This window comes from Cryptomeria japonica, chromosome 5 (assembly GCF_030272615.1).
Source record: "Cryptomeria japonica chromosome 5, Sugi_1.0, whole genome shotgun sequence".
Lineage (NCBI taxonomy): Eukaryota > Viridiplantae > Streptophyta > Pinopsida > Cupressales > Cupressaceae > Cryptomeria > Cryptomeria japonica.
The window spans coordinates 285,672,164-285,682,268 of NC_081409.1; the positions used below are offsets into that span (position 1 = coordinate 285,672,164).

At 30.0% G+C, this 10,105-nt stretch overlaps 1 long non-coding RNA gene across 1 annotated transcript; it reads left to right on the forward strand.

Annotated features, from left to right (window-relative positions):
* The first annotated feature begins 6,413 nt into the window (after nt 1-6,413).
* LOC131044008 (uncharacterized) lies at nt 6,414-8,158 on the forward strand. The gene is made up of 3 exons (XR_009372439.1): nt 6,414-6,662; nt 7,600-7,705; nt 7,786-8,158. It is a non-coding gene; the product is annotated as an uncharacterized LOC131044008 (long non-coding RNA).
* Nucleotides 8,159-10,105: the final 1,947 nt, after the last annotated feature.

A 10,105-nucleotide genomic window follows, 5' to 3' on the forward strand; every position in this document is an offset into this window, starting at 1 on the left:
AAGATTAATTAGATATATATCACATTAATAATTAATCATTTGTTCATTAAATTTTTTTTACCATTTGTCACATCATTGTCAATATTTTGTATTTATCCATTTAATTAAATAATATTCTATTATTTAATTAAATGAGCTTATTATGTATTTTTCAATATTTTTTTATTTTCAGTTTAGTAAAATTATGCATTTAGCCTACCTTGAGAAACATATAATGGTTAGAAGTTTACATATTTTTTATAAATCTGAGTGGGTAGAGGTTCCAAACTACTATAACAGATTAGAAACCAACCATCGAAAGTTTGGACAAAAAGGGAAAATAGGGTTTTGAAAGGGCCCATAACCTTAAACACAAGAACATTAAGCTCAGTAAGACATCAAGTGACAAGCAAGAGGAGAGACAATAAAATTGCACCCAAAATAAAAACAAAATTTGCACTTAGCAGCAAAACCAAAAACAAATAGAGAAATGATGCAAATAGCTAGCCAACCCATCAATGTGGTTTAAAAAACTGCTCCATAATAGTTTGTTTTTTGAAAAAATTAAGATTAGGATCCTCTAACCTAAATTGTTTAAGATTATGGGTGAGGATAACAGTATTTCCATCTTTCCACCTTATAGAATTGGATGAGACATCCATCTTCAAACACTCTATAGAATGATTCTTACTCTTTCATTCTTTACATCTTTTCTTCTTGAGACAAGAGGAGTTACTATCAAAACCATCATTACACCTCCCAGTATTGAGAGAGGAATCCATCTTCCAACCATCATTAGTATTAATAATTTCATCTTTATGAATCTTTCTTAATGGATTGGGAAAAGGGAACCTTTGGTATAAGCTCTTTCTTCTTCCAAACTTTCCGAGTTTTCCTACTTCTTCAGCAAGAAGTACTATTATGTCCTACTTTGCCATTAATATGGGAAATTATTGTAGAATATTCATAGCTGATTTATTGTACTCAAACTCCAAATTTAGAGGCTAATAAAATCTATGTAGGGAGAACTTTCCCATTTTTCACAAACACAAATTCTAGCATAAGCTAGCCAATTCTTGGATTTAGTAATTTTATCTATAGCACCAAAATCTCTGAATCAGTTGACTTTAACCATTAAGATATTTTCACTCCAAATTTCCTAGGCTAGGTAGACAATTTGAAAATTGAAAGTCAAAGGGGACACCCTTCATCGGATAAAAGTTTAAATGTTTTAGAAACCTTTAATAAAATTATTATTAATAATTTTAATAGTATTATTACACTATCGTAGATGACATAATGGGGAACTAATTTGGGTGGCAAGGTAATAATAGAAGGTTTTCAATTATTGTAAAAAAGTAAAAGAGGCCCTTATCCTAGTAGAAATAGATTTTGCTAAGTTTTTTGTAGTAGTTTATGATGTTTCATGTATTCTATATATGTTATTGAATTGTAAGTTATTATATAGATAGTAAGATGTTAGAAAAATTATTTAATCTAATGAATTTTATTTTATTTAAAAAATCATGAAGCCTTACTATGTTTGAACATTCAAAAAACATTAGATAACAAACATGCAAAGTGGGTCTATTTATTTTTGGAGAATACTTTTATTATAAACCATAATTCAAGGAACTGGAATCAATCATTGAATGCTTTGAGAAAAAAAATTAGCATTTATATATGATTCCTACCTGAAATTGGGAAATTTTTTTATCCAAACAAAGAATATTTCAATTAGTGAAGTACTAATACTATTCATAATCAACATATTATCAAACATGGTATCTATTTAGATGGAACTAACTCAATATTCTAGATGATTCTATAAGAGAACTTCAAGTTTAGATTAACAATTTAGTATAAATAAGATAATTTTTTAGGTGGAGGACAAGTATTTTGCCTAAGGTGAACATAAATGTGGTAAGGTATGTATCAAGATGTAGAATATGCCAAGCAGTTAATGATTGTGTGCAACATATAGGATTGTATATGCCACTACCAATATCAAATTGACCATTGATTGATTTCAGTATGAACTTTGTATTGTGATAACCAAACACACAAAGATGTAATAGTTGGTATTTATTTTTGGGGAGTTATGTGGACAGATTTTTAAAAATTGTCCATTTTCTTGCATGGAAGAGGACCAATTATGTCCATAGAATATTATATTAAATTTTCAAACAAATTATATATTTGCATGGTCATACAAAACTAATAGATCAAACTAGAATACAAATGTTTTAAAGTTATTTTGGACGGTTCCTGTGAAGAAGTTGAGATCTAAATTGCAATCAAATACTGTCTAGCACCTGGGAATGCAAGAGAAAATTGTTATAGTATTGAAGAGTTTAGAAAATCTATTGACATAGATGTTGAAGTTTGAAATTTGAGAAGATATTTTTTTTAAATAGTTAAAAAATGAATATATGTTTGTGGTTTTTTTTATGAAAATATTAATGATTTATTATTGCATTTTTTTATTTATCATTTGTGTTCTTGAAAGAGAGGTGACAAGTTCAAATCCCACACAAGGGAAGATATGTATGCCTCATTTGTAGAACAGTTAGGTGGTGCCTGCAAGAAATACAAGGTAATCTCATATTGCTAAAAGCCATATGTAGACACATATACAAACTGCCCTGCATCATGAACTTGTAAAAGAATCTTTCTTTCTTTCTTTCTCTCATAAGCTTTTTAGAATGTGGTTCTTATACATATCTTAGAGAGTAACCATGCCATACAATGAATCATTCCGAGCAAAATTGATTCAAAACCAATTGAGATTTCTCCAATAAATTCTAAATATGACAAGCTAAACAGATCTTAATGGACATAGCCTCTACTAAACCTTAAAAATAAGTAGAAAGTTAAAGATAGTACCGCTTTCATATTCTTCGTGTGAAAAAAATTCAGCACAGACAATCTATGAAAAATATACTGAGAGGTAAAATGATGCAGTGTAGCGCTAGGAATTTATAATTTAATATATTGTTGAAAGTACATTACAAGTCATGTTCTACTGGTTAATATGAGGTGTCATGCACAAGTAGAGGATATTCATAGAAAACGAACTGGAGATATTTTATAGTTAATGATGCGGATGGAATACCATCCATATTTCCTTTCTCCATACGAAGCCTTTGTCCTTGAAAGCCAATTCGCTGCTTAACGCAATCATTACATAGTTGGAGGCGATGTTTACTAGTTGTGAGGAGTTTTGTAACTTATAGTTTTTGTATTATGCAGAAATTTTTGTGCAACTTATAGTTTTTGTATTATGCAGAAATTTTAAGATGTATATATTGTGATATTTTTATTAGGTATAAAACAGACGGGTGAGGTACAAGATTCTTTGGCTTACGGAAAATATTTTACGTTTCTCTGATGGAGATATTTCTGCTATATTCCAAACATTGATTTCACTATGTTACTCAAGATGATAAGCTGTATCCCACTATTAAGTACTAATATATATAGTTTAATTGCTAAAATGTATTAAATAATTTTCAAATATCAATTTTGTTTAGTACTGATGTATTTATATGGTTTATTTGTTAATTGTTATAAAATTAGAAATAAATAAACAATTTAATAGTTAAAATGTATCAAATAATTTAAAATACCTAAAATTTTAGAAATAATTTTATTTAGTACAGAAGTATTTATATGGTTTATTTGTTAAATGTTATAAAATTTAAAAAACAAAACAATTTAATACATATTTATTATATAGTTAGTTTAACAAATATTATTTATTATTTTATTTATTAAAATATATAATTATTTTGTTAAATAAATAAGAGTGATTTACTGAGTATATTTTTTATAGTATTGAAAACTATAGTAGTTGTTGATATAAATTGAGGTAAAGCATTTATTATGTGGTTGGTTGTTGAGTTGTCATGACATAATTATTTAGGGGTAAGTACGTAGTTTGAGAGTAATGTAATAATGTATTTGGTTGGTAAAGATTGTGACAGGCAATGTTTACATCATCTTTGTCAATTATAATTTGTACTAATTAGAATAGAAAGTGAGATGGATTGTTAGAATAAATTGTATATATATATTAGTATGATATAATACTAACTTATATATACTTAATAATATATATAAATAAGGGGAGAGATATCTTTCTAGAGGCGCCTATTTTTTTATTGATTTATCACAAATCTATTATAAAATTTTTTAGGGGAAAAGTGGAAGGAGATAATTAAAATTTAGCATTGAAGTAAAAATTTGGTCTATAGAAAATTTACAAAGAATGTTAGACATAGATATAATGTAACTATTCATTGTTTATTATTTATTAAAGAGATAATTGTGAAAGAAAAAGGGGAAACGTGAAAACGGCTTTAATTAAAAGTTAACACTAAAGTAAAAATTTGGTCCATAAAAAAATTACAAAGAATGTTAGACATTCATATAAAATAACTATTCATTGTTTGTTATTTATTATAGAGATGAAAACCAAAAAAAATTGAAAAAACATTTAATTAAAATTTAGTTTTAAAAATAAAAATTAGAAGGAATAACTAATCTATTATAAATTAAACCTCAATTTATTATTACTATTGATATTGAAGAACATAATTTAAAGTCTTGTTGAAGAATGGCAACTATCAGATTTTCCTAATATTTTATGTTTTCAAGTTCATCTTTTTTCAAAAAAAGGATTAAAATAGCTTTTCAAAACAAAACTTGACACCAAGAAAAGATGACATAACTTTCATGAAAGTATTTTCTTGTGTAATTCAAAAATAAATATATTTCTATTGGATTTCTAACTAAATTAATTACCTATAATCATGATCAACCCGAAGGTAAATGCAAACGTATTGGCACCAAATATACCAAGAAATATTAAAGCCACATACATAATGGAAATATATTAGTTTGCTATCCAGACCAGAAAAATAAACTCATATGGTCCTATAATCTTTAGGTAAATAAAGTATATAGCATGTATGATATATATCCAGTCCCCTATTCATAGTAGAAAAATAAACCTGTATGGTCCTATAATATTTAGGTAATGATATACAAGCTATACTACACAACATAAGGTGACTTCATTTTTTATGTTAATGAAAGGAAAAAAAATCTATCAGGTTATAGGTTTTTTATAAATCAAATACATATTGGTATCAAATCATAGTTCAACAAACAAAATCTATGTCAAACCTTTCTTGTGTGGGTTGTGGGAGCCTTTTCAAAACCCAAAATGTTGTCGGTTGTGGGATTGAATTCAAAAACCAATTCCAGTTTGTTTCAATGTGAATGTTTGTGGGTTGTGGGAGCCCTTTCAAAATCCAAAATGTTGTTGGTTGTGGGATTGAATTCAAAATCCAATTCTAGTTGTGAGAGTCTTGTAAAACCCATTAATCAAGTTATGGGTACCTGGAAAAACCCTTGGTTTCTATTGAAGCCTAAGGGAGTCTTGATAAAACCTTTGTGCTAATAAAAGGCTTTGGCCTCCTCCTTTTTCAGGTATAGTAAGAAAAAAAATCCTATGTTAATATTAATTTATAGTTTATAATAGTTATTTTTTTCTTTTTTTTTAATGTTTTTTTGAAAATGCTTGCATATGGAGAATCCTTGTGAACAAGTCATTGACTACAAAAAAATCCAATTCAAAGAATATTTGTGTAGTAAAACTTAAGTTGGTTTGCCAATAATTTGTTCTAAGATTAATTAATAATAATTATTATTGATCCATTTACTAAAATTCTTCTTTAAACTATTTTAGTGGATCATGTTACCTAAAAATAATTATCATAATTTATAAACATAAAAAGCTTATATTTAGATTTTAGAAAAAAAGAGGTAAAAAATGAAATATTCATTTGTAATTAATTGACAATCGTTATTTAAATAACCAATTAAACTAAATAAAATTGCAATAATTGCAATGGTATTACCTCATAATGATTAATTTAATATATGTTTTTATTTTATATTTTATTATTCTTGTTAACACCTTACAACTATTATATTCCATCTCTTACTACTATAACTAGTATAAATATCTTGAATGCACCTTTATAAAAATTGACATATAAATGATGACAATTTTTTAATTTTTTTAAATATTTACCAACACTCTTGAACCATTATGTTCCACCTCTTATTACCATTGTAAAATTATTCTTTCAACTTTAATTAGAATCATGTCTTATATGGTAAGTACAACATTAGGATCTGTAAGCATGACATGTGCTCCAATGTGGAAACGATTGGACTTGACATGTGCAATGGAGATTATTTGACTTTAGCCTGGAATCCCAAGGCCCACAATCACATACGGACTTGAAGTTGTCAAATTGTTCACGGGTGCAAAAAGTTTGATGATTGATATCATATATCAGATAGCCTATAAAACCAGCCCAAGTCACAAACTCCTCCTTCAAGCCTAAACTGGCAGCATTTCTTGTGGATTCTGATTTTCTTTTTCTTATGTTTCAGATCATTAAGAAAAAGTGAAGATGAGAAACGGTTCAGTATTGATTGCAGTCGCTATGATCTGTTTGGCGATATCCAGCCCTGTGTTTGTGTACAATTATTAGGGTTAAGCTTCTGAAACTGAACATCATCCTTCCCATTGCACTGGAGCTCTTTGTTCAGTGTGGCCTCACCCCTCCCCCTGGATTTACTTGCCCACCTCTTACTTAGACATGGTAACTCGGCATGATACCACTCTTTATAGTACGTACGTATAGATTTATTATAGGATTTGATTTCGGTCAGTATTTGTTCAACTGTATTCTGTATTCACCATTGTATTAGTTTGGCGATTATTAGATGTCATGCACAAAATTTTACTAATGGGGCATGACACAACTCAGCTTCTTTTTTTTGATTTAACGTATCTAACGCTCACGTAACACATCGATTATGGGTAGGGATTGAAGGAGTGATAGTAATGACATGGGTGAGTGTAGACATCATCGCACACAACCCAAGGCAAATGCTTTCTTACAAGTAAGCCTGGTCTAAAAAGGGATAGCTTGACTCCAAAAGAAGGATGGCTCGTTAAGCCAACTAAATTTATAACCCTAGAACTTATGGCGACCATTGTATATATAAGTGAATTTAAGTCTTATATAATATTATTAAGGCTTCGTACAATGTATCCATTAGAAACATTTATCTTTTTTGATCATGACAATTATAACATGAATTTGGTATTCAAGAGTGGATATTATGTATATGTATATTGTACATATATACATATGTATAATACATCCACTTTCAAGCATGTATGATGAAGAGGCCTCCAAATTACCTATTTGGTTACATTAATAAACTAACACCATTTTAATAACATAATCGCAAGTATTGAAAGTTGTGTGTAAATTATAATTATTCATTTTCTTTACAAAAATCCTTATCATTATCATTATACACAATACCTTAAATTCTCACAATAATGATTAATACTATTCATGTATTATCAGTGGTTGCCCTAAATTGTTATCATATACAAAATCAAACCCTGGTTTTTTTTAATACCACTATGAATCTATTTGTTCTTTCTTTTCTTCCTTTCTCTGTTCTGAAGAGGCGGTGGCTGGTTTTGAGCACAAATTAGGTTTTTTTTTTCTTGTCTTGCAGGCTAAATCATGAGTGACAGAAGATGGAGACTAATGGCGAGGTTGGAAAGGAGGTTATCGCCATAACTGGGGCTATAGGATTAAGGAAAGATGCACACAGGAAACCTGTAATGTTGCTTTTACTTTGTTCTTTTTCCTTTCTCCGTTTTCTGATTTTGAATTAATTTATTTGGTGATCTGTTCATAGAGAGATAGTCAAGGTAGATATACAGCCTGCGACCTAAAGATTCCATCCCTTGGTGGCGAGAGGATAGGGGACAGGAAAGCTAAGAGATGGTGTCACTCCAGAAATGACACTGATTCAAAAGTAAAGATAGGAAGAAACCACAAGCAGAGGATTCTCTTGGAGCCACAAAGGAGAAACAGGTTAAACCTGGCATCTTCCTTTGGGTGACCAAAGAGGGCTGAGATCTAGAACAACGCAGACCCAAAATCCTATCTTTTTTATTCATTATATGATTTCCTTAGAAAAGGGTAGTGCGTAAATGTACTGAAGTAATAATCATCTACTTTATTTAGGGTGTCTAAATAAAAGAAAATCATTCTCTCTAAATGTAACTACTAAGCCAGAATAAAGTTTTGTAATTGTTTACTCTATTTTTCGAGAAATATACCAATACCCATTTCATTATTTATCATTCTTATACTGGAGATACATAGGGTTTTATCTAATGACTGTAATACTAGATGTTCAAAGCACATTAAATTTTATTTAGCTCCTACAATGACAGAGTGTTCATTTCTGAATTGAACCATGTTATCTTATTCAGTAAAGATAAAAGCCTATCCAATTAGAGAACTAAGATTACATTGCATATAATTTCTTTTGGAGTTTCTGTTTCATTGCTCCTTATTTAATCAACAAGAAAGAACATAACACAGATTTCATTGCACTTATATATATATATTGAACTACAGAGCACGCAGCAATATAATTTCTTTATGTTGACATTAAGAAACAAGCTTTCTCTACAAGTTCCTACTCTTGTTCCTCTGTTCATTTCTTTTGAAATATACTCAATGAGAGAACACAAGATAAAGTGCTTACAATATAGCTTGAAAGAACTAATAGTCTAGTTTTAGAACAGATACGAAGAACATGACAACCCAGTTTGGCATTACAACAACTACAGACTTTCTAAGGGTGATTACATCGGCATTGTTCCCCTTTTTTTTCACATTACAAGGTAATACCAGGATAGAACAAACAAAATTTCCTCTTTATGATTATGGTAAGGCCCTGGCATTGTTGACTCTTCTTTTTCAATTACAGAACCAACTTATCATATGCCTTGATTCTTGATAGGTAGACTCAGATGGATGCAACCTGCTAAAATGCACATTTATGCAACCTACACAAAATAGAGGAAAGAAAACCCCTTCCATGGCTTCTTTTAAGCTCACCTCCCAACCTAGGCTAGAGAACCAGCCACCCCCAAGCTAGGAGGTAACAGTAATGATCCAGGTAACATTCATGCAGGACAATAGACAAGGAAAAAAAGAAAGTTGACAAAATGCTTAGAACTATTACACATACATCCAAAACAGGGGACTAACAACACTTTGAACCATACTTTGGTTCATTTGAGGGAGAGGTGAGGGGATCTCAACATGGGTAGACTAATATAGGAGTATTTTCTCAGCAAAATTTGATTTGTGAGATTTTCACTTTCTCTTAAGCAACAAATCCATCTAAAAACTAGTAAAGTTGTATTCATACCCTTTTTAAAACTAAAAACTAAAACAAAATTTCTCCCATTGTGTCTTCCTCCCTCAATCCCACACATGGGTTGCTCTCAACCTTGAAGGGAGCCAACCCAAAACACATATGTACACAAATAATCACCTCACAACACATACATTCAAAAACCAAATATTTTAGGATAACAAGTAGAACACTAACCTGAAATAGTAATTCAAAAGCAATGCAATAAGGAAGAGGATGATGTTGAACTCCTTCCTTCTCCCAATCTTATCATTCACCTTCTACCCTTAGCCAAAACCAAAATTGTCTTCCTCCCCCTTTTTTTTCACATCTTTTACATACTTATCTAAAATAAACTTCCATTTCCTTATTCCACCCTTAATTAAGAGGAATGGTGCTAAAAAATGTACCCTCCCTCTTGTGTCCTCTCTCAAATGGGGTTTAAGACTAAAGAGGGGATAGGGTTGGCTTAGTCTTCCATTCATCCCCCCATTTTTGTCACTTCTAGAAAATGGTATTTATGAGGGGCTTTTATTATGGCAAGGGAAATAATTTGACCAGAAACCAACCTCTCAACCATAGGTGACCCACCTAGGTTCTCAAAAATACATTAAAAACATAAATTAGGACCCCTTTAACCCTTCTAAAAAGACCTTTTGAGATCTATCCATAAATTACTTATTTATAAATAAACTCAATTAGATTACAAACTTAAAGAAAAAGACTTAGATGAGACAACATTCATACAATTCCACATCACGAAAATAACATTACGAACACAAGACTACAGTCCCTTTAAATG